The 25,935-nt window shown below is 35.1% G+C and overlaps 1 pseudogene; it reads right to left on the bottom strand.

The window, feature by feature from the left end:
- LOC123995929 overlaps positions 1–25,935 on the bottom strand; it is a 151,351-nt pseudogene that overhangs the window by 88,647 nt on the left and 36,769 nt on the right.

The raw sequence follows: 25,935 nt of genomic DNA, 5'->3' as shown, positions 1-25,935 counted from the left end.
GCCTATCAAGAAGCTAATTAAAACAGCATGATCATTACACAGGTGCACTTTGTGCCGGTGACAATAAAAGGCCACTGTAAAATGTGCAGTTGTCATCACAACACAAGGCCACAGATGTCTCAAGTTGAGGAAGCGTGAAATTGTTATGCTGACTGCGGGAATGTCCACCAGAGCTGTTGCCAGATAATTGAATGTTCATTTATCTACGATAAGCTGCCTCCAATGTCGTTTTAGAGAATTTGGCAGTACGTCCAACTGGCCGCAGACCACGTGTATGGCGTCGTGTGGGCGGGCAGTTCGCTGATGTCAACAATGTGAACATTGTAGTGGAAATTTCCTGTATTTACCAAATCATGAGACCAAACCACCACACAATCAGAGTTATCATAAAGTCCATCGTTAATTATTATGAGCTCCATCACATCACCTGTGACTCTCAGATCAATTCAGTGTCTATAAATGAATTCTCTGAGAAGCCTTACAAAACAGTTCTTAGTATCATTTATAGCCAAGACACACCCATCTCAACTCACATGACGAATAACAGATCTTAGGAACATTACAAAGGAAGACTTTACTTGAGAGAGGAGTATTCCATAGCCAGACAGCATTAGCTATAAATTATCATTCAGTTTGCTCTCCTAAAACGAAGTTCTACTTCTCGTTCTTGGTACAACATAGTACCAAGACATTAGGATATATATCAATTGTCATTTTAGACACTCCCATTCTGGACAAGCACACGGAGACACAGTGACTAGCACACAGACATTGTGGAGCCAAGAGATAATTGGTTCCCCCTCAATCATCACTTAACATGGTTTAAAAGATGTGTTTACATATGAAGACAAGCTTGACCTCTGCCCTCTCTGCGGCCCAAGTAACTGAACCCTGACAGAGAACAGATAACTGCAACCGGCCAACAGTATTATCCAAACATAGACATTCTAATGACATATCTCACATGCAATGCAATAAAATAAATAAAACATTTTATTTATAAATGTTACCTAAATAATTCTGATTCCGCCACGACTCACTTCTCCCACGCCCCAGTGGGGTCATGGTATGGGCAGGCATAAGCTGCGGCCAATGAACACAATTGCATTTTATGTTTAAAGTTAGTGAGGGAAATATAAGTCTCCAACTTCAGCGATTTTTGCAATTAGTTCGAGTCACTGGCAGCAGAGAACTGGAAGGAAATGTGGCCAAAGGAGGTGTTGGCTTTGGGGATGACCAGTGAGATATACCTGCTGGAGCACGTGCTATAGGTGGGTGTTGTTATCGTGACCAGTGAGCTGAGATAAGGCGGAGCTTTACCTAGCATAGACTTATAGATGACCTGGAGCCAGTGGGTCTGGCAAGGAATGAGATGTAGTCTAGTATCTCACCCATTAAAAAACATGAGATGTAGTCTAGTATCTCACCCATTAAAAAACATGAGATGTAGTCTTGTCGCTCACCCATTAAAAACACATGAGATGTAGTCTAGTATCTCACCCATTAAAAAACATGAGATGTAGTCTCTCACCCATTAAAAACACATGAGATGTAGTCTAGTATCTCACCCATTAAAAACACGAGATGTAGTCTAGTCGCTCACCCATTAAAACACATGAGATGTAGTCTAGTATCTCACCCATTAAAAACACGAGATGTAGTCTAGTCGCTCACCCATTAAAACACGAGATGTAGTCTACTTTGGCGTGGTGGCCGGAGATTTTAATTGTACCCTTAACCCAACCATCTCAAGTCCCCACCACAAATCATAGATCTGCAAAGATGTTGAACTCTCTTACTAAAGAGATGGGACTGATAGATATCTGGAGAGAGACTAATAGCTCATCTATGGACTATACATACTACTCTAATGTCCATAACACCTACTCCCGTATAGATTACATTTTTATCCCAAAGAGTTTCATAAATTCAGCCACATGTACAATCAGACCCATAGCACTTTCAGACCACGCCTTTGTCCACCTCCGCTTTGACCTCTGCAGAAAGGTCGAGGTCAAAGAGCTGGAAATTCAACACCTCCATCAAACGAAGTGTCCCATACATTGGTAACTACATGGATAGACAACTACACACAAGACAACAAAGATTCTCCTGTTTCTCCGGCCACAATGCGGGACGCTGCTAAAGCCACACTAAGAGGTCATCTAATTGCATATGCTTCCTCTAAGAAAACAGCAATGGAAGCACACAGGCTAGATCTTGAGAGGGAGCTGGAATGCTGTGAAAAAATACATAAACAATCCCCAGACCTCCTGGAGTCATCTTAAAGCAGACAAAGCCAAACTGAATTTGGACTACACTCAGGAGATAAAAAAAAAGTTTTCTTTACTAAACAGAAATACCATGAGTATAGCAATAGGCCCAGTAGATTGCTTGCTTACCAATTAAAAAAGGAGCAGTCAGAGCGTACAATCATGGCTCTCCGAACAGCAGAGGACGAGGTCACATATGACCCAAAAAAGATCAATTTAACTTTTCATGATTTTTACTGCAAACTATATACCTCTGAGAGAAAACACATGGAGGCAGAACTCCACTCTTTCCTAGAGGGAATCTCGCTACCTAAACTATCAGAGCACCAGCTCTATGAAGACACTATGTCCTTTCAATATTACACTCACCAGCTCTATGAAGACACTATGTCCTTTCAATATTACACTCACCAGCTCTATGAAGACACTATGTCCTTTCAATATTACACTCACCAGCTCTATGAAGACACTATGTCCTTTCAATATTACACTCACCAGCTCTATGAAGACACTTTGTCCTTTCAATATTACACTCACCAGCTCTATGAAGACACTATGTCCTTTCCAATGGAAAACACAGGGGTTTCAATACCTCGGGATCTTCATAACACCAGATCAATTATCTTCCACACACAGAACGATCTCTAAAACCTGGATCTCCCTCCCAATTAGCTTAGTAGGAAGAATGAATGTAATCCGTATGAACGTCCTCCCTAGACTGAACTACTTATTTCAGATGCTCCCATGCTATCTCCCAGTTTCCTTCTTCAAAACAACTAACCAAAGCATCACCAAATTTATATGGGACAATAAAAAACTTAGGATCAAGTTTTCCACTCTATCGAAACCTGAATCTAAGGGTGGTCTTGCCCTTCCCTCCCTTCAATTGTACTACTGGTCTGCCCAAATCCGCAACATGCTTCAGATAGAAGCCCAATCCTGTGGTTCATTGCCCTTAAGCTCAATTATATTCATTAATAACTTTAGTGAAGTGGGCAACATAGCCAAAACCTTTGTGATTTACAGCACCCTACTAGCGTGGAGGGACTGTAAGAAATACCTGGGCACTTCCTCCCAAATATGTTCTCACTCGCCTATAGTAGGCAACCCAGACTTGCCAAAAGCCCTGAGGGATGCCAACTTTAATCTTTGGCATACTCTAGGAATCAGGACATTTTCAGACCTATTTCATCAGAAAACCACTATACTGAAATCCTTTCAAGAACTCTGTAGTGAATTCAATTTGCCAAGATCCCATTTTTTTTTTATATCTTCAAATTAGACATGTCATTTCCTCATTTACCTCCAAGAGGAGGTGTAGAACTCAGTTGAATGAAGTTGAAACCCTTCTTGTCACAGCACAATCCATTAAAGGCAAAATATCTTACATCTATAGACTCCTTTCTGAGAAAGGAAGCTCCTCCTTTACTCCTTTGAAAATAATCTGGGAAAAGGACCTTGGTCTGACTATCAGTGATGAGTTATGGGCGGAGGTTTGCAACTGGTATACTGCACCTCTACTACTGTAAAAATGAAATAATCTAATTACACATTTTTGTACACATTTTATTATACTCCTTTGAGACTCCATAGAATGAAAACAGATATGTCTCCTAACTGTAAAAGATGTACCTCTGAAAGTGGAACCTATATGCATGTATTTTGGAGCTGTAGGGAGCTCTTTACATACTGCTGCACAGAAAATACTAGAGGTACAGTTTGATATGACCCCGTGTATCTATCTTCTTAATACCCAGCAGGACTTTGTTCTTGATCCTGACAGAGAACATTTGCTCATGACTATTACATACTTTGCTAAGAAATGTATTCTTCTATTGTGGGCCTCTAATACCCCCTCCTACATTTAAAATGTGGATTGACCAGATTGTTGACTTCCTTCCTCTTGAAAAGCTCCCTTATGACCTCCACAAGAGACAGCCCAAGTTTGATAGACTCTGGTCTCCACTATTCAACTATATTTCAAACTGGACAGAGTGAACGGGGTGACTAGGGAAATGCGCAGATACATGTTGTGTAAGGTACTGTAAAACCTAAAAACTAATTATTGGCCCGTCGTTTCAGCGAAGGCTTGAAATAGCTGATAAGAACCTTGATGCTGCAAGTGTTATATATGTTTTTTGTGTGTTTTTATTTTATTTATTTTTTGAGTACGTGTGCGTATGTATATATATATATATTTTTTTATAAGTTTTCTTGTTTTTCAATCAACCAACAAAACATTCACAGATGTGACAGGCTTAAAAAATAAAATAAAAAAAGTTTAAAAGTAATAATACATTTGAAAAAATATATATATATTAAAGAAGAGAAAAATAAACATTTTTTTATTATTTTTCTTTTTTCTCCCTTGGTGCATATATATACACATACTATATATATATATATATATATATACTATATACACACTATATATATATACTATATATAACTATATACATACTATATATATATATATATATATAACTATATACACACTATATATATATATATCTCTGTTCTATCACTCTCTCCTCTCCTCTCCTCTCCTCTCTCTCCTCTCCTCTCCTCTCCTCTCCTCTCCTCTCCTCTCCTCTCCTCTCTCCTCTCCTCTCCTCTCCTCTCCTCTCCTCTCCTCTCCTCTCCTATATATATGTGTATATATGGGTGTGTATGTATGTACTATACACTGCTCAAAAGAATAAAGGGAACACTAAAATAACACATCCTAGATCTGAATGAATGAAATATTCTTATTAAATACTTTTTTCGTTACATAGTTGAATGTGCTGACAACAAAATCACACAAAAATTATCAATGGAAATCAAATTTATCAACCCATGGAGGTCTGGATTTGGAGTGACACTCAAAATTAAAGTGGAAAACCACACTACAGGCTGATCCAACTTTGATGTACTGTCCTTAAAAGAAGTCAAAATGAGGCTCAGTAGTGTGTGTGGCATCCACGTGCCTGTATGACCTCCCTACAATGCCTGGGCATGCTCCTGATGAGGTGGTGGATGGTCTCCTGAGGAATCTCCTCCGAGACCTGGACTAAAGCATCCGCCAACTCCTGGACAGTCTGTGGTGCAACGTGGCGTTGGTGGATGGAGCGAGACATGATGTCCCAGATGTGCTCAATTGGATTCAGGTCTGGGGAACGGGCGGGCCAGTCCATAGCATCAATGCCTTCCTCTTACAGGAACTGCTGACACACTCCAGCCACATGAGGGCCAGCATTGTCTTGCATTAGGAGGAACCCATGGCCAACCACACCAGCATATCGTCTCACAAGGGGTCTGAGGATCTCATCTCGGTACCTAATGGCAGTCAGGCTACCTCTGGCGAGCACATGGAGGGCTGTGCGGCCCCCCAAAGAAATGCCACCCCACACCATGACTGACCCACCGTCAAACCGGTCATGCTGGAGGATGTTGCAGGCAGCAGAACGTTCTCCACGGCGTCTCCAGACTCTGTCACGTGCTCAGTGTGAACCTGCTTTCATCTGTGAAGAGCACAGGGCGCCAGTGGCGAATTTGCCAATCTTGGTGTTCTCTGGCAAATGCCAAACGTCCTGCACGGTGTTGAGCTGTAAGCACAACCCCCCCCTGTGGATGTAGGGTCCTCATACCACTCTCATGGAGTCTGTTTCTGACCGTTTGAGCAGACACATGCACATTTGTGGCCTGCTGGAGGTCATTTTGCAGGGCTCTGGCATTGCTCCTTGCACAAAGGCGGAGGTAGCGGTCCTGCTGCTGGGTTGTTGCCCTCCTACGGCCTCCTCCACGTCTCCTGATGTACTGGCCTGTCTCCTGGTAGCGCCTCCATGCTCTGGACACTACGCTGACAGACACAGCAAACCTTCTTGCCACAGCTCGCATTGATGTGCCATCCTGGATGAGCTGCACTACCTGAGCCACTTGTGTGGGTTGTAGACTCCGTCTCATGCTACCACTAGAGTGAAAGCACCGCCAGCATTCAAAAGTGACCAGAACATCAGCCAGGAAGCATAGGAACTGAGAAGTGGTCAGTGGTCCCCACCTGCAGAACCACTCCTTTATTGGGTGTGTCTTGCTAATTGCCTATAATTTCCACCTGTTGTCTATTACATTTGCACAACAGCATGTGAAATGTATTGTCAATCAGTGTTGCTTCCTAAGTGGACAGTTTGATTTCACAGAAGTGTGATTGACTTGGAGTTACATTGTGTTGTTTAAGTGTTCCCTTTATTTTTTTGAGCAGTGTATATATATGTAAATAGTTATATATAGTTATATATATATATATAGTATGTATATATAGTATGTATATAGTTATATATATATATAGTATGTATATAGTTATATATATATATATATATAGTATATATATATAGTATATATATATAGTATATATATATATATATATATATAGTATGTATATAGTTATATATATATATATATATAGTATGTATATAGTTATATATATATATAGTATGTATATAGTTATATATATATATATATAGTATATATATAGTTATATATATTATAGTATGTATATATAGTATGTATATAGTTATATATATATATAGTATGTATATATAGTATGTATATAGTTATATATATATAGTATATATATAGTTATATATAGTATGTATATATAGTATGTATATAGTTATATATATATATATATATAGTATGTATATATAGTATGTATATAGTTATATATATATATAGTATGTATATAGTTATATATAGTATGTATATATAGTATGTATATAGTTATATATATATATATATAGTATGTATATATAGTATGTATATAGTTATATATATATAGTATGTATATAGTTATATATAGTATGTATATATAGTATGTATATAGTTATATATATATATATATATATATATAGTATGTATATATAGTATGTATATAGTTATATATATATAGTATATATATATGTATATAGTTATATATATATATATAGTATGTATATAGTTATATATAGTTATATATATATAGTATATATATATAGTATGTATATAGTTATATATATATAGTATGTATATAGTTATATATAGTATGTATATAGTTATATATATATATAGTTATATATATATATATAGTATGTATATATAGTATGTATATAGTTATATATATATAGTATGTATATATAGTATGTATATAGTTATATATATATATAGTATATATATATATATGTATATAGTTATATATATATAGTATGTATATATAGTATGTATATATAGTATATATATATATAGTATGTATATATAGTATGTATATAGTTATATATATGTATAGTATGTATATATATGTATATAGTTATATATATATAGTATGTATATATAGTATGTATATAGTTATATATATATAGTATGTATATATAGTATGTATATAGTTATATATATATAGTATGTATATATATGTATATAGTTATATATATATATAGTATGTATATATAGTTATATATATATATATAGTATGTATATAGTTATATATATATATAGTATGTATATATAGTATGTATATATTTATATATATATTATATATATATATATATATATATAGTATATAGTATATATATATATATATATATATATATATATATATATATAGTATGTATATAGTTATATATATATATATATATATGTATATATAGTATGTATATAGTTATATATATATATATAGTATGTATATATATATGTATATATTATATATATATATATATATATATATAGTATGTATATAGTTATATATATATATATAGTATGTATATATAGTATGTATATAGTTATATATATATATATATATATATATAGTATGTATATAGTTATATATATATATAGTATGTATATATAGTATGTATATAGTTATATATATAGTATGTATATAGTTATATATATATATAGTATGTATATAGTTATATATATATATATAGTATATATATAGTTATATATAGTATGTATATAGTTATATATATATATATATATATAGTCTGATCAGGCCCTACACCCAAACAAGTATGTATATATAGTATGTATATAGTTATCCCTACCACTGATAAGTATAGCTATGTATATAGTTATAAACTATATAGCTGCCCTGGCCCCCATATATAGTATCCCTATATAGGATAGCGGAGTAATATACCTTCCGGAGACACCTAAACCCCACCTCTTTAAGGAATACCTAGGATAGGTTATAGTAATCCCTCTCACCCCACCCCCTAAGTTTTAGATGCACTATTGTTAAGTGACTGTCCCACTGGATGTCATAAGGTGAATGCACCAATTTGTATGCTATGGATATAGCGTATGTATATAGTTATATGTAAATGTAATGTATGTATATATAGTATGTATATAGTTATATATATATATAGTGTGTATATATATATAGTATATATATATATATATATAGTATATATATATATATATATATATATATATATATATAGTATATATATATAGTATGTATATAGTTATATATATATATAGTATGTATATATAGTATGTATATAGTTATATATATATATATAGTATATATATATAGTATGTATATAGTTATATATATATATATAGTATGTATATAGTTATATATATATATATATATAGTATGTATATAGTTATATATATATATATAGTATGTATATAGTTATATATATATATAGTATGTATATATAGTATGTATATAGTTATATATATATATAGTATGTATATATATAGTATATATATAGTATATATATATATATATATATAGTTATATATATATATATAGTATATATATAGTATATATATATATAGTATGTATATAGTTATATATATATATAGTATGTATATAGTTATATATATATAGTATATATATATAGTTATATATATATAGTATGTATATAGTTATATATATATATATATATGTATATATAGTATATATATATTATATATATATATATATGTATATAGTTATATATATATATATATATGTATATATAGTTATATATATATATAGTATGTATATAGTTATATATATATATATAGTATATATATATAGTATGTATATAGTTATATATATATATATAGTATGTATATAGTTATATATATATATATATAGTATGTATATATAGTATGTATATAGTTATATATATATATATAGTATATATATATAGTATGTATATAGTTATATATATATATATAGTATGTATATATATATCGTATGTATATAGTTATATATATATATAGTATGTATATATAGTATGTATATAGTTATATATATATATATAGTATGTATATAGTTATATATATATATATATATATATATAGTATGTATATAGTTATATATATATATATATAGTATGTATATAGTATATATATATAGTATGTATATAGTTATATAGTATGTATATATATATATATATGTATATATAGTATGTATATAGTTATATATATATATAGTATGTATATAGTTATATATATATATATATATAGTATGTATATAGTTATATATATATATATAGTATGTATATAGTTATATATATATATATATAGTATGTATATAGTTATATATATATAGTATGTATATAGTTATATATATATATAGTATGTATATATAGTATGTATATAGTTATATATATATATAGTATGTATATAGTTATATATATATATATAGTACCCAACCTTCGCTCTCTCTCCCCCGCTACTCTCTCCTCTTCCATCCTATCATCTCTTCCCTCCGCTCAAACCTTCTCCCACCTATCTCCTGATTCTGCCTCCTCAACCCTCCTCTCCTCCCTCTCTGCATCCCTTGACTCTCTATGTCCCCTATCCTCCAGGCCGGCTCGGTCCTCCCTCCCGCTCCGTGGCTCGATGACTCATTGCGAGCTCACAGAACAGGGCTCCGGGCAGCCGGCGGAAATGGAGGAAAATGTATATATAGCCTCCCTGCGGACCTGGCATCCTTTCACTCCCTCCTCTCTACATTTCCTCCTCTGTCTCTGCTGCTAAAGCCACTTTCTACCACGCTAAATTCCAAGCTTCTGCCTCCAACCCTAGGAAGCTCTTTGCCACCTTCTCCTCCCTCCTGAATCCTCCGCCCCTCCCCCCCTCCTCCCTCTCTGCAGATGACTTCGTCAACCATTTTGAAAAGAAGGTCGACGACATCCGATCCTCGTTTGCTAAGTCAAACGACACCGCTATTCTGCTCACACTGCCCTACCCTGTGCTCTGACCTCTTTCTCCCCTCTCTCTCCAGATGAAATCTCGCGTCTTGTGACGGCCGGCCGCCCAACAACCTGCCCGCTTGACCCTATCCCCTCCTCTCTTCTCCAGACCATTTCCGGAGACCTTCTCCCTTACCTCACCTCGCTCATCAACTCATCCCTGACCGTTGGCTACGTCCCTTCCGTCTTCAAGAGAGCGAGAGTTGCACCCCTTCTGAAAAAACCTACACTCGATCCCTCCGATGTCAACAATTACAGACCAGTATCCCTTCTTTCTTTTCTCTCCAAAACTCTTGAACGTGCCGTCCTTGGCCAGCTCTCCCGCTATCTCTCTCTGAATGACCTATTGATCCAAATCAGTCAGGTTTCAAGACTAGTCATTCAACTGAGACTGCTCTCCTCTGTATCACGGAGGCGCTCCGCACTGCTAAAGCTAACTCTCTCTCCTCTGCTCTCATCCTTCTAGATCTATCGGCTGCCTTCGATACTGTGAACCATCAGATCCTCCTCTCCACCCTCTCCGAGTTGGGCATCTCCGGCGCGGCCCACGCTTGTTGCGTCCTACCTGACAGGTCGCTCCTACCAGGTGGCGTGGCGAGAATCTGTCTCCTCACCACGCGCTCTCACCACTGGTGTCCCCCAGGGCTCTGTTCTTGGCCCTCTCCTATTCTCGCTATACACCAAGTCACTTGGCTCTGTCATAACCTCACATGGTCTCTCTTATCATTGCTATGCAGACGACACACAATTAATCTTCTCCTTTCCCCCTTCTGATGACCAGGTGGCGAATATCTCTGCATGTCTGGCAGACATATCAGTGTGGATGACGGATCACCACCTCAAGCTGAACCTCGGCAAGACGGAGCTGCTCTTCCTCCCGGGGAAGGACTGCCCGTTCCATGATATCGCCATCACGGTTGACAACTCCATTGTGTCCTCCTCCCAGAGCGCCAAGAACCTTGGCGTGATCCTGGACAACACCCTGTCGTTCTCAACTAACATCAAGGCGGTGGCCCGTTCCTGTAGGTTCATGCTCTACAACATCCGTAGAGTACGACCCTGCCTCACACAGGAAGCGGCGCAGGTCCTAATCCAGGCACTTGTCATCTCCCGTCTGGATTACTGCAACTCGCTGTTGGCTGGGCTCCCTGCCTGTGCCATTAAACCCCTTCAACTCATCCAGAACGCCGCAGCCCGTCTGGTGTTCAACCTTCCCAAGTTCTATCTCATAGTCACCCCGCTCCTCCGTTCTCTCCACTGGCTTCCAGTTGAAGCTCGCATCCGCTACAAGACCATGGTGCTTGCCTACGGAGCTGTGAGGGGAACGGCACCTCAGTACCTCCAGGCTCTGATCAGGCCCTACACCCAAACAAGGGCACTGCGTTCATCCACCTCTGGCCTGCTCGCCTCCCTACCACTGAGGAAGTACAGCTCCCGCTCAGCCCAGTCAAAACTGTTCGCTGCCCTGGCCCCCCAATGGTGGAACAAACTCCCTCACGACGCCAGGACAGCGGAGTCAATCACCACCTTCCGGAGACACCTGAAACCCCACCTCTTTAAGGAATACCTAGGATAGGTTAAGTAATCCCTCTCACCCCACCCCCCTAAGTTTTAGATGCACTATTGTTAAGTGACTGTCCCACTGGATGTCATAAGGTGATTGCACCAATTTGTAAGTCGCTCTGGATAAGAGCGTCTGCTAAATGACTTAAATGTAATGTAAAATGTAGTATGTATATAGTTATATATATATATATAGTATGTATATAGTTATATATATGTATATATAGTATGTATATAGTTATATATATATATATATATATATATATATATAGTATGTATATATAGTATGTATATAGTTATATATATATATATAGTATGTATATATAGTATGTATATATAGTATGTATATAGTTATATATATATATGTATATATAGTATGTATATATAGTATATATATATAGTATGTATATAGTTATATATATATATGTATATATAGTATGTATATATAGTATATATATATAGTATGTATATAGTTATATATATATATGTATATATAGTATGTATATAGTTATATATATATATATAGTATGTATATAGTTATATATATATAGTATGTATATAGTTATATATATATAGTATGTGTATATAGTATGTATATATAGTATATATATATAGTATGTATATATAGTATGTATATATAGTATGTATATATAGTATGTATATAGTTATATATATATAGTATGTATATAGTTATATATATATAGTATGTATATAGTTATATATATATATATAGTATGTATATAGTTATATATATATATATGTATATATATATATATATGTATATAGTTATATATATATATATATATAGTATGTGTATAGTTATATATATATAGTATGTATATAGTTATATAGTATATATATAGTATGTATATAGTTATATATATATATATAGTATGTATATAGTTATATATATATAGTATGTATATAGTTATATATATATATATATAGTATGTATATAGTTATATATATATAGTATGTATATAGTTATATATATATATATATGTATATAGTATATAGTATATATAGTATGTATATAGTTATATATATATATAGTATGTATATAGTTATATATATATATATAGTATGTGTATATATATATATATATAGTATGTATATAGTTATATATATGTATATATAGTATGTATATAGTTATATATATATATATATATATATATGTATATATATATAGTATGTATATAGTTATATATATATATATATGTATATATAGTATGTATATATAGTATGTATATATAGTATGTATATAGTATATATATATATAGTATGTATATAGTTATATATATATATATATATAGTATGTATATAGTTATATATATATATATATATATATATATATGTATATATAGTATGTATATAGTTATATATATATATATAGTATGTATATAGTTATATATATATATATATATATATAGTATATATATATATAGTATGTATATATAGTATGTATATAGTTATATATATATATAGTATGTATATAGTTATATATATATATATAGTATGTATATAGTTATATATATAGTATGTATATATAGTATATATATATATATATAGTATGTATATAGTTATATATATATATAGTATGTATATAGTATATATATATATAGTATGTATATAGTTATATATATATATAGTATGTATATAGTTATATAGTTATATATATATATAGTATGTATATAGTTATATATATATATATATATATATAGTATGTATATAGTTATATATATATATAGTATGTATATAGTTATATATATGTATATATAGTATATATATATAGTATGTGTATAGTTATATATATATATATAGTATATATATATATATATAGTATGTATATAGTTATATATATATATAGTATGTATATAGTTATATATATATATATATATAGTATGTATATAGTTATATATATGTATATATAGTATATATATAGTATGTGTATAGTTATATATATGTATATATAGTATGTATATAGTTATATATATATATAGTATGTATATAGTTATATATATATATATATATATATAGTATGTATATAGTTATATATATATATATAGTATGTATATAGTTATATATATATATATATATAGTATGTATATAGTTATATATATATAGTATGTATATAGTTATATATATATAGTATGTATATATAGTATGTATATAGTTATATATATATATATAGTATGTATATAGTTATATATATATATATATATATGTATATAGTTATATATATATATATATAGTATGTATATAGTTATATATATGTATATATATATGTGTATATAGTTATATATATATATATATAGTATGTATATATAGTAGTGTATATAGTTATATATATATATATAGTATGTATATAGTTATATATATATATATATAGTATGTATATATATATGTATATATAGTATGTATATAGTTATATATATATATGTATATATATAGTATGTATATATAGTATATATATAGTATGTATATAGTTATATATAGTATGTATATATAGTATGTATATATAGTATATATATATAGTATGTATATAGTTATACATATATATGTATATATAGTATATATATAGTTAAATATATATAGTATGTTTATAGTTATATATATATATAGTATGTATATAGTTATATATATATAGTATGTATATATAGTATTTATATATAGTATATATATATAGTATGTGTATATAGTATTATGTATATATAGTATGTATATATAGTATGTATATAGTTATATATGTATATATGTTATAGTTATATATATTTAGTGTATATAGTTATATATATATAGTATATATGTATATAGTAGATATATATAAATATAGGTATAGTATGTATATAGTTTCCATATATATAAACATCTCCAATAAAATTATCTATAATCATATATATATATAAAGTATGTATATATGTTATATATAACTATATATAGTATGTATATAGTCATATATATAAATAGCCTGTATATAGTTATATATATATCATATCCGTATGTATATATTATATATATATATATAGTATGTGTATAGTTATATATATATATACATGTATATAGTTATATATATATATAGTATGTATATAGTTATGGTATATATAGCATAGTATGTATATAGTTATATATATATATAGTATGTGTATAGTTATATATATATATAGTATGTATATATAGTATGTCTATAGTTATATATATATACTAACTATAGTATGTATATAGTTATATATATATATATATAGTATGTATATAGTATTATATATAGTATGTATATAGTTATATATATATATATATATATATGTATATATTGTATGTATATAGTATATATATAGTATAGTAGGTAGTATTTATAGATATTGATATATACTAGGTATGTATATAGTTATAGATAGGACTATGTATATATAGAGATGTATATAGTTATATATATATATATAGTATGTATATAGTTATAGATTGATATATAGTATGTATATTGGTTATATATATATATAGTATGTTATAGTTATATATATATAGGACTATGTATATATAGTATGTATATAGTTATATATATAGATAGATGTATGTAGTTATATATAGAGACATATATAGGACTAGTATGTATATAGTTATATAGACATATAGTATGTATATAGTTATAGATATATATAGTATGTGTATAGTTAGATAGGATAGTATGTATATAGTTATATATATATAGTATGTATATAGTTATATATATATATAGTATGTATATAGTTATATAGTTATATATATATATAGTATGTATATAGTATATGTATATGTATATATAGTATGTATATAGTTATATATATATATATAGTATGTGTATAGTTAGATATATGTATATATAGTATATATATATAGTATGTGTATAGTTATATATATGTATATATAGTATATATATATAGGACTATGTATATAGTTATATATATATATAGTATGTATATAGTTATATATATATATATAGTATGTGTATAGTTATATATATGTATATATAGTATATATATATAGTATGTGTATAGTTATATTTATGTATATATAGTATATATATAGTATGTGTATAGTTATATAGGTATGTATATATAGTATATATATATAGTATGTATATAGTTATATATATATATATAGTATGTATATAGTGTATAGATATATATATAGTATGTATATAGTTATATATATATATATATATATAGAGTATGTATATAGTTATATATATATATATATATAGTATGTATATAGTTATATATATATATATATAGTATGTATATTGAGTAGTTATATATATATATATAGTATGTGTATAGTTATATATATGTATATATAGTATATATATATAGTATGTGTATAGTTATATATATGTATATATAGTATATATATATAGTATGTATATAGTTATATATATATATATAGTATGTATATAGTTATATATATATATATATAGTATGTGTATAGTTATATATATGTATATATAGTATATATATATATGTATGTGTATAGTTATATATATGTATATATAGTATATATATATAGTATGTGTATAGTTATATATATGTATATATAGTATATATATATAGTATGTATATAGTTATATATATATATATAGTATGTATATAGTTATATATATATATAGTATGTATATAGTTATATATATATATAGTATGTATATAGTTATATATATATATATATAGTATGTATATAGTTATATATGTATATAGTATGTATATAGTTATATATATATATATATAGTATGTATATAGTTATATATATATATAGTATGTATATAGTTATATATATATATATATATAGTATGTATATAGTTATATATATATAGATATATACTGAGTATAGTATGTATATAGTTATATATAGATATATATATAGTATGTATATAGTTATATATATATATATAGAGATAGTATGTATATAGTTATATATATATATATAGTATGTATATAGTTATATATATATATATAGTATATATATAGTTATAGTTATATATATATATATATATAGTATGTATATAGTTATATATATATATATAGGGTATTAGTATGTATATAGTTATATATATATATATATATATATAGTATGTATATAGTTATATATATATATATATAGTATGTATATAGTTATATATATATATATATAGTATGTATATAGTTATATATATGTATATATAGTATGTATATATAGTATGTATATAGTTATATATATATATATATAGTATGTGTATATAGTATGTATATATATGCACTCAAGGAGAAAAAGAGAAAAAAGAAATAATAAAAAAATGTTTATTTTCTCTTCTTTAATATATATATATTTTTTCAAATGTATTATTACTTTTAAACTTTTTTTATTTTATTTTTTAAGCCTGTCACATCTGTGAATGTTTTGTTGGTTGATTGAAAAACAAGAAAACTTATTAAAACTTTAAATTGATATTTTTTTTGTAAATAAAAATCCTACAATGTGATTTTCTGGATGTTTTCTTCTCATTTTGTCTGTCATAGTTGAAGTGTACCTATGAAAATTACAGGCCTCTCTCATCTTTTTAAGTGGGAGAACTTGCACAATTGGTGGCTGAGTAAATACTTTTTTGCCCCACTGTATGTAGACAACTACAAATACCTAGGTGTCTGGTTAGACTGTAAACTCTCCTTCCAGACTCACATTAAACATCTCCAATCCAAAATTAAATCTAGAATTGGCTTCCTATTTCGCAACAAAGGATCCTTCACTCATGCTGCCAAACATGCCTTCGTAAAACTGACCATCCTACCGATCCTTGACTTCGGTGATGTCATTTATAAAATAGCCTCCAACACTCTACTCTCCAAACTGGATGCAGTCTATCACAGTGCCATCCGTTTTGTCACCAAATTCCCATATACTACCCACCACTGCGACCTGTATGCTCTCGTTGGCTGGCCCTCGCTTCATACTCGTCGCCAAACCCACTGGCTCCAGGTCAACTACAAGTCTCTGCAAGGTAAAGGCCCGCCTTATCTCAGCTCACTGGCCACCAGAGCAGCACCCACTCGTAGCACGCTCTCCAGCAGGTATATCTCACTGGTCACCATAGCAGCACCCACTCGTAGCACGCTCTCCAGCAGGTATATCTCACTGGTCACCATAGCAGCACCCACTCGTAGCACGCTCTCCAGCAGGTATATCTCACTGGTCATCCCCAAAGCCAATCCTTCTTTTGGTTGTCTTTCCTTCCAGGTCTCTGCTGCCAATGACTGGAACTAACTGCAAAAATCACTGAAGCTGGAGACTCTTACCTCACTAACTTCAGTTGTTAGTTGTGGTAGTTGTGTTTGGTGTAGAGATTGAGACCGGACTAGGTGTGTTTGGTGTAGAGATTGAGACAGGACTCGGTGTGTTTGGTGGGGAGATTGAGACAGGACTAGGTGTGTTTGGTGTAGAGATTGAGACAGGACTAGGTGTGTTTGGTTGAGATATTGAGACAGGACTAGGTGTGTTTGGTGGAGAGATTGAGACAGGACTAGGTGTGTTTGGTGTAGAGACTGAGACAGGACCAGTTGTGTTTGGTGGAGAGATTGAGACAGGACCAGTTGTGTTTGGTGGAGAGATTGAGACAGGACTAGGTGTGTTTGGTGTAGAGACAGAGACAGGACTAGGTGTGTTTGGTGTAGAGACTGAGACAGGACTAGGCGTGTTTGGTGTAGAGACTGAGACAGGACTAGGCGTGTTTGGTGTAGAGATTGAGACAGGACTAGGTGTGTTTGGTGTAGAGACAGAGACAGGACTAGACGTGTTTGGTGTAGAGATTGAGACAGGACTAGGTGTGTTTGGTGTAGAGACAGAGACAGGACTAGGTGTGTTTGGTGTAGAGATTGAGACAGGACTAGGTGTGTTTGGTGTAGAGACAGAGACAGGACTAGGTGTGTTTAGTGTAGAGACAGAGACAGGACTAGGCGTGTTTGGTGTAGAGATTGAGACAGGACTAGGTGTGTTTGGTGTAGAGACAGAGACAGGACTAGGTGTGTTTGGTGTAGAGATTGAGACAGGACCAGGTGTGTTTGGTGTAGAGATTGAGACAGGACTAGGTGTGTTTGGTGTAGAGATTGAGACAGGACTAGGTGTGTTTGGTGTAGAGACAGAGACAGGACTAGGTGTGTTTAGTGTAGAGACAGAGACAGGACTAGGCGTGTTTGGTGTAGAGATTGAGACAGGACTAGGTGTGTTTGGTGTAGAGACAGAGACAGGACTAGGCGTGTTTGGTGTAAGATTGAGACAGGACCAGGTGTGTTTGTTGGTGTAGAGATTGAGACAGGACTAGGTGTGTTTGGTGTAGAGATTGAGACAGGACTAAGTGTGTTTGGTGTAGAGATTGAGACAGGACTAGGCGTGTTTGGTGTAGAGATTGAGACAGGACTAGGTGTGTTTGGTGTAGAGACAGAGACAGGACTAGGTGTGTTTGGTGTAGAGATTGAGACAGGACTAGGTGTGTTTGGTGTAGAGATTGAGACAGGACTCGGTGTGTTTGGTGTAGAGATTGAGACAGGACTAGGTGTGTTAGTTGTGTTTGGTGTAGAGACAGAGACAGGACTAGGCGTGTTTGGTGTAGAGATTGAGACAGGACTAGGTGTGTTTGGTGGAGAGAATGAGACAGGACTAGGTGTGTTTGGTGTAGAGATTGAGACAGGACTAGGTGTGTTAGTTGTGGTTGGTGTAGAGATTGAGACAGGACTAGGTGTGTTTGGTGTAGAGACTGAGACAGGACTAGGTGTGTTAGTTGTGTTTGGTGTAGAGACTGAGACAGGACTAGGTGTGTTTGGTGTAGAGATTGAGACAGGACTAGGTGTGTTAGTTGTGGTTGGTGTAGAGATTGAGACGGGACTAGATGTGTTTGGTGTAGAGATTGAGACAGGACTAGGTGTGTTTGGTGGAGAGAATGAGACAGGACTAGGTGTGTTTGTTGTGTTTGGTGGAGAGATTGAGACAGGACTAGGTGTGTTTGGTGTAGAGATTGAGACAGGACTAGGTGTGTTAATTGTGGTTGGTGTAGAGATTGAGACGGGACTAGGTGTGTTTGGTGTAGAGACTGAGACAGGACTAGGTGTGTTTGGTGTAGAGATTGAGACAGGACTAGGTGTGTTTGGTGGAGAGATTGAGACAGGACTAGGTGTGTTTGGTGGAGAGATTGAGACAGGACTAGGTGTGTTTGGTGTAGAGATTGAGACAGGACTAGGTGTGTTGCTAGGTGCTCACCTCACTGTTACTGTAGCGAGCCAGCTCAGAGATGAACCTCATGTGGTCTTCCCTGATCTGAACCATCTGCTCACAGATATTATACTGAGGACTGCTGCCTGTTGAGGTACATGACCACCTGTGAACGGGGAGGAGAGAGAGAGATGAGACGGGGTGGATGGAGAAGAGAGAGAGAAAGATGAGAAGAGAGATGAGAATGGAGAGAGGAGAGAAGCAAGAGAGAAGAGATGAGGAGTGAGAGAGAAGAGATGAGGATAAAGAGAGGAGAGAGAGATCAAGAGATGAGGATCAGAGAGAGGAGAGAAAGAAATAGAGAAGAGAGATGAGAGGAGGTGGATGGAGAAGAGAGAGGAGAGATGAGGTAGAGGAATAGAGGGATAAGGGTTAGGGATAAGGGTTAGGGTTAGGGTCAGGGTTAGGGTCAGGGTCAGGGGTTAGGGTTAGGGTTAGGGTTAGGGGTTAGGGTTAGGGTCAGGGTCAGGGTTAGGGTTAGGGTTAGGCCTCACCTGTTCTTGTTCTCTTAGGGTTAGGGTTAGCGGTTAGGGTTGGGGTTAGGGGTTAGGGTTAGGCCTCACCTGTTCTTGTTCTCTTAGGGTTAGGGTTAGGGGTTAGGGTTGGGGTTAGGGTTAGGCCTCACCTGTTCTTGTTCTCTTAGGGTTAGGGTTAGGGTTAGGGGTTAGGGTTAGGGTTAGGGGTTAGGGTTAGGGTTAGGGTTAGGGGTTAGGGTTAGGGGTTAGGGGTTAGGGTTAGGGGTAGGGGTTAGGGGTTAGGGTTAGGGTTAGGCCTCACCTGTTCTTGTTCTCTTCAAAGTGTGCGCTGGTCTTGATGTACCTGGACAGCTCAATCTGCATGTCACCAAACAGAGGCACCACCTGCAGTTGCTGTTGGGGACAGATACATGAAGACCAGTCAGTTAGTCAGAGCCATTTCAGATACATGAAGACCAGTCAGTTAGTCAGAGCCATTTCAGATACATGAAGACCAGTCAGTTAGTCAGAGCCATTTCAGATACATGAAGACCAGTCAGTTAGTCAGAGCCATTTCAGACCATCCCAGTCTCAACATTAAACTTTTATTTTAACAGAAAGACGTACAATTCTGCAAAACGATAAACACCCACACACATACAGCATCATCAACATGTCTCAAACTATCACCTTGAAGAACTTGTCAATCTTGATCAGGTTGATCCTCTTCTTAAGGCGTCCATTTTGTAGATGTTGCTGTTAGACCAAACCATCCATCAGGTACAGACCAAACCCCATCACCTAGAGATAACAGACAGGTACAGACCAAACCCCATCACCTAGAGGTAACAGACAGGTACAGACCTAACCCCATCACCTAGAGGTAAGAGACAGGTACAGACCTAACCCCATCACCTAGAGGTAACAGACAGGTACAGACCAAACCCCATCACCTAGAGGTAACAGACAGGTACAGACCTAACCCCATCACCTAGAGGTAAGAGACAGGTACAGACCAAACCCCATCACCTAGAGGTAACAGACAGGTACAGACCTAACCCCATCACCTAGAGATAAGAGACAGGTACAGACCTAACCCCATCACCTAGAGGTAACAGACAGGTACAGACCTAACCCCATCACCTAGAGGTAACAGGCAGGTACAGACTAAACCCCATCACCTAGAGATAACAGACAGGTACAGACCAAACCCCATCACCTAGAGGTAACAGACAGGTACAGACCTAACCCCATCACCTAGAGGTAACAGACAGGTACAGACCTAACCCCATCACCTAGAGGTAACAGACAGGTACAGACCTAACCCCATCACCTAGAGGTAACAGACAGGTACAGACCAAACCCCATCACCTAGAGGTAACAGACAGGTACAGACTAAACCCCATCACCTAGAGGTAACAGACAGGTACAGACACATTGAAGATAAAATTAAATGATGTTATCCAATATAACAAATGGCACCTATTCCCCATAGGCCCTGGTCATAAGTAGTGCACTATATAGGGAATAGGGAGCAGACCCTTCACCTAGAATAACAGACGACCCAACATCACCAGCCAGACGATAGCGTACCTTGAGCAGCATGTGTTTCCCCGTTGGGGGTCAGGTACATCCTGTTCTCATAGTAATCAACACACAGGTTGACTATGTCAGCCAGCAGCTCATCATGGCCGTTAATCACCTCCAACTGCTGCTGCAGGTAGACTGGAGACAGAGATAAGAGACAGAGAGAGACAGAGAGACAGAGACAGAGAGGTACAGACAGAACCGACAGAGAGACAGAGAGAGACAGACCAGACCCCAGACCTAGAGGTAACAGACAGAGAGACCAAACCCCATCACCTAGAGAGTAACAGACAGGTAGAGAGACAGAGAAGAGAACAGACAGAGTAGAGAGTGAGAGATGTTTAAATGACTTCAGTATCATATATTACGTATCTCCATTAGTTTCTGTCAAGGCAGCCAGCTACTCTTCCTGGGGTTTATTATGGATCCCCATTAGTTCCTGCCAAGGCAGCAGCTAGCTCTTCCTGGGGTTTATTATGGATCCCCATTAGTTCCTGTCAAGGCAGCAGCTACTCTTCCTGGGGTTTATTATGGATCCCATTAGTTCCTGTCAAGGCAGAGAGACCAAACCCCATCACCTAGTAGATCTTCCTGGGGTTTAGTATGGATCCCCATTAGTTTCTGCCAAGGCAGCAGCTACTCTTCCTGGGGTTTATTATGGATCCCCATTAGTTCCTGTCAAGGCAGCAGCTACTCTTCCTGGGGTTTATTATGGATCCCCATTAGTTCCTGCCAAGGCAGCAGCTACTCTTCCTGGGGTTTATTATGGATCCCATTAGTTCCTGTCAAGGCAGCTTTTCACCGCAGATGCGGAAGGGCCATATCGACGGATATCGACGGATATTTTTGTATTACGTTAATTCGATTTCAGAGGGAAAAGAGTTAATGGCCCGTACTGCTCTGTTCTGGGCCAACTGTAATATATCTAATGCCCTCTGTGAAACCATATGACTAGGCAGTAGTCCAGGTGTGACTAGGCAGTAGTCCAGGTGTGACTAGGCAGTAGTCCAGGTGTGACTAGGCAGTAGTCCAGGTGTGACTAGGCAGTAGTCCAGGTGTGACTGGGCAGTAGTCCAGGTGTGACTAGGCAGTAGTCCAGGTGTGACTAGGCAGTAGTCCAGGTGTGACTAGGCAGTAGTCCAGGTGTGACTGGGCAGTAGTCCAGGTGTGACTAGGCAGTAGTCCAGGTGTGACTAGGCAGTAGTCCAGGTGTGACTGGGCAGTAGTCCACTAGGTGTGACTGGGCAGTAGTCCACTAGGTGTGACTGGGCAGTAGTCCACTAGGTGTGACTGGGCAGTAGTCCACTAGGTGTGACTGGGCAGTAGTCCACTAGGTGTGACTGGGCAGTAGTCCACTAGGTGTGACTGGGCATTAGTCCAGGTGTGACTGGGCATTAGTCCAGGTGTGACTGGGCAGTAGTCCAGGTGTGACTAGGCAGTAGTCCAGGTGTGACTGGGCAGTAGTCCACTAGGTGTGACTAGGCAGTAGTCCACTAGGTGTGACTGGGCAGTAGTCCAGGTGTGACTGGGCAGTAGTCCAGGTGTGACTAGGCAGTAGTCCAGGTGTGACTGAGTGTGACTAGGCAGTAGTCCAGGTGTGACTAGTCAGTAGTCCAGGTGTGACTAGGCAGTAGTCCAGGTGTGACTGGGCAGTAGTCCAGGTGTGACTAGGCAGTAGTCCAGGTGTGACTGGGCAGTAGTCCAGGTGTGACTAGGCAGTAGTCCAGGTGTGACTGGGCAGTAGTCCAGGTGTGACTGGGCAGTAGTCCAGGTGTGACTAGGCAGTAGTCCAGGTGTGACTGGGCAGTAGTCCAGGTGTGACTAGGCAGTAGTCCACTAGGTGTGACTAGGCAGTAGTCCACCAGGTGTGACTAGGCAGTAGTCCAGGTGTGACTGGGCAGTAGTCCAGGTGTGACTAGGCAGTAGTCCAGGTGTGACTAGGCAGTAGTCCAGGTGTGACTGGGCAGTAGTCCAGGTGTGACTGGGCAGTAGTCCAGGTGTGACTGGGCAGTAGTCCAGGTGTGACTAGGCAGTAGTCCAGGTGTGACTAGGCAGTAGTCCAGGTGTGACTGGGCAGTAGTCCAGGTGTGACTGGGCAGTAGTCCAGGTGTGACTAGGCAGTAGTCCAGGTGTGACTAGGCAGTAGTCCAGGTGTGACTGGGCAGTAGTCCAGGTGTGACTGGGCAGTAGTCCAGGTGTGACTGAGCAGTAGTCCAGGTGTGACTAGGCAGTAGTCCAGGTGTGACTGGGCAGTAGTCCAGCTGTGACTAGGCAGTAGGATGGAACACACCAGAACGACCAGTCACAGTGTTTCAGTTTCCTCAGTCGAGTTGGAACACACCAGAACGACCAGCCACAGTGTTTCAGTTTCCTCAGTCGAGTTGGAATGGAACACACCAGAACGACCAGCCACAGTGTTTCAGTTTCCTCAGTCGAGTTGGAATGGAACACACCAGAACGACCAGCCACAGTGTTTCAGTTTCCTCAGTCGAGTTGGAATGGAACACACCAGAACGACCAGCCACAGTGTTTCAGTTTCCTCAGTCGAGTTGGAATGGAACACACCAGAATCGACCAGCCACAGTGTTTCAGTTTCCTCAGTCGAGTTGGAATGGAACACACCAGAGTTACGACCAGCCACAGTGTTTCAGTTTCCTCAGTCGAGGATTTGGGATGGAACACACTGGGAGAACCCACTGGGGAGCCAGGCCACAGTGTTTGACCCACACATATATTTGGTCAGAGTGACAACATTTAAAACAACTTCCATATCTTCCTCATATCTTAATCAGATGTCAGTTGGATGGAAATCTCCAAGGATGTAAACTTATTAATTATACCCAACAACAAATATAAACGCAACAAGCAACAATTTCACTGAGTTACAGTTCATATAATGCCAGATCAAACCTCCAAGTTAATTAAACCCAACAACAAATATAAACGCAACAAGCAACAATTTCACTGAGTTACAGTTCATATAATGAAATCAGTCAATTATAATAAATTCATTAGGCCCTAATCTATGGATTTCACATGACTGGGCAGGGGCGCAGACATGGGTGGGCCTGGGAATCTTGGCATAGGCCCACCCACTGGGTGTTACCAGGCCCCTGTGGCATTGTGTTGTGTGACAAAACTGTCACACACATATATTATTATTATTATATTAAAACTGAACATTTAAAAGTGGCCTTTGATTGTACCCAGCACAAAGTGCACCTGTGTAATGATAATGCTGTCTAATCAGCTTCATATGCCACACCTGTCAGGTGGATGGATTATCTTGGCAATGGAGAAATGCTCACTAACAATAAACAAATTTGTGCACAACATTTGAGAGAAATAATCTTTTTGTGCGTATGGAACATTTCTGTGATCTTTTGTTTCAGCTCAGTAAACATGGAACCAACACTTTACATGTTGCGTTTAGATTTGTAATTATTGTTAGCTAAAAAAACAGTAACTTTGGCTTGTGATGTCATGGAGATCAAGAGATCCAATGAAATAATTAAACTGATTTACAAAGAAAGAGAACATGATCTTGTTGAACAGAGTGATCTTGTTGTGGTTGGCCAGGTGTGTGTG

This window comes from Oncorhynchus gorbuscha, linkage group LG02 (assembly GCF_021184085.1).
Source record: "Oncorhynchus gorbuscha isolate QuinsamMale2020 ecotype Even-year linkage group LG02, OgorEven_v1.0, whole genome shotgun sequence".
Taxonomy (NCBI): domain Eukaryota; kingdom Metazoa; phylum Chordata; class Actinopteri; order Salmoniformes; family Salmonidae; genus Oncorhynchus; species Oncorhynchus gorbuscha.
This window is presented reverse-complemented; position numbering and strand designations above follow the sequence as displayed.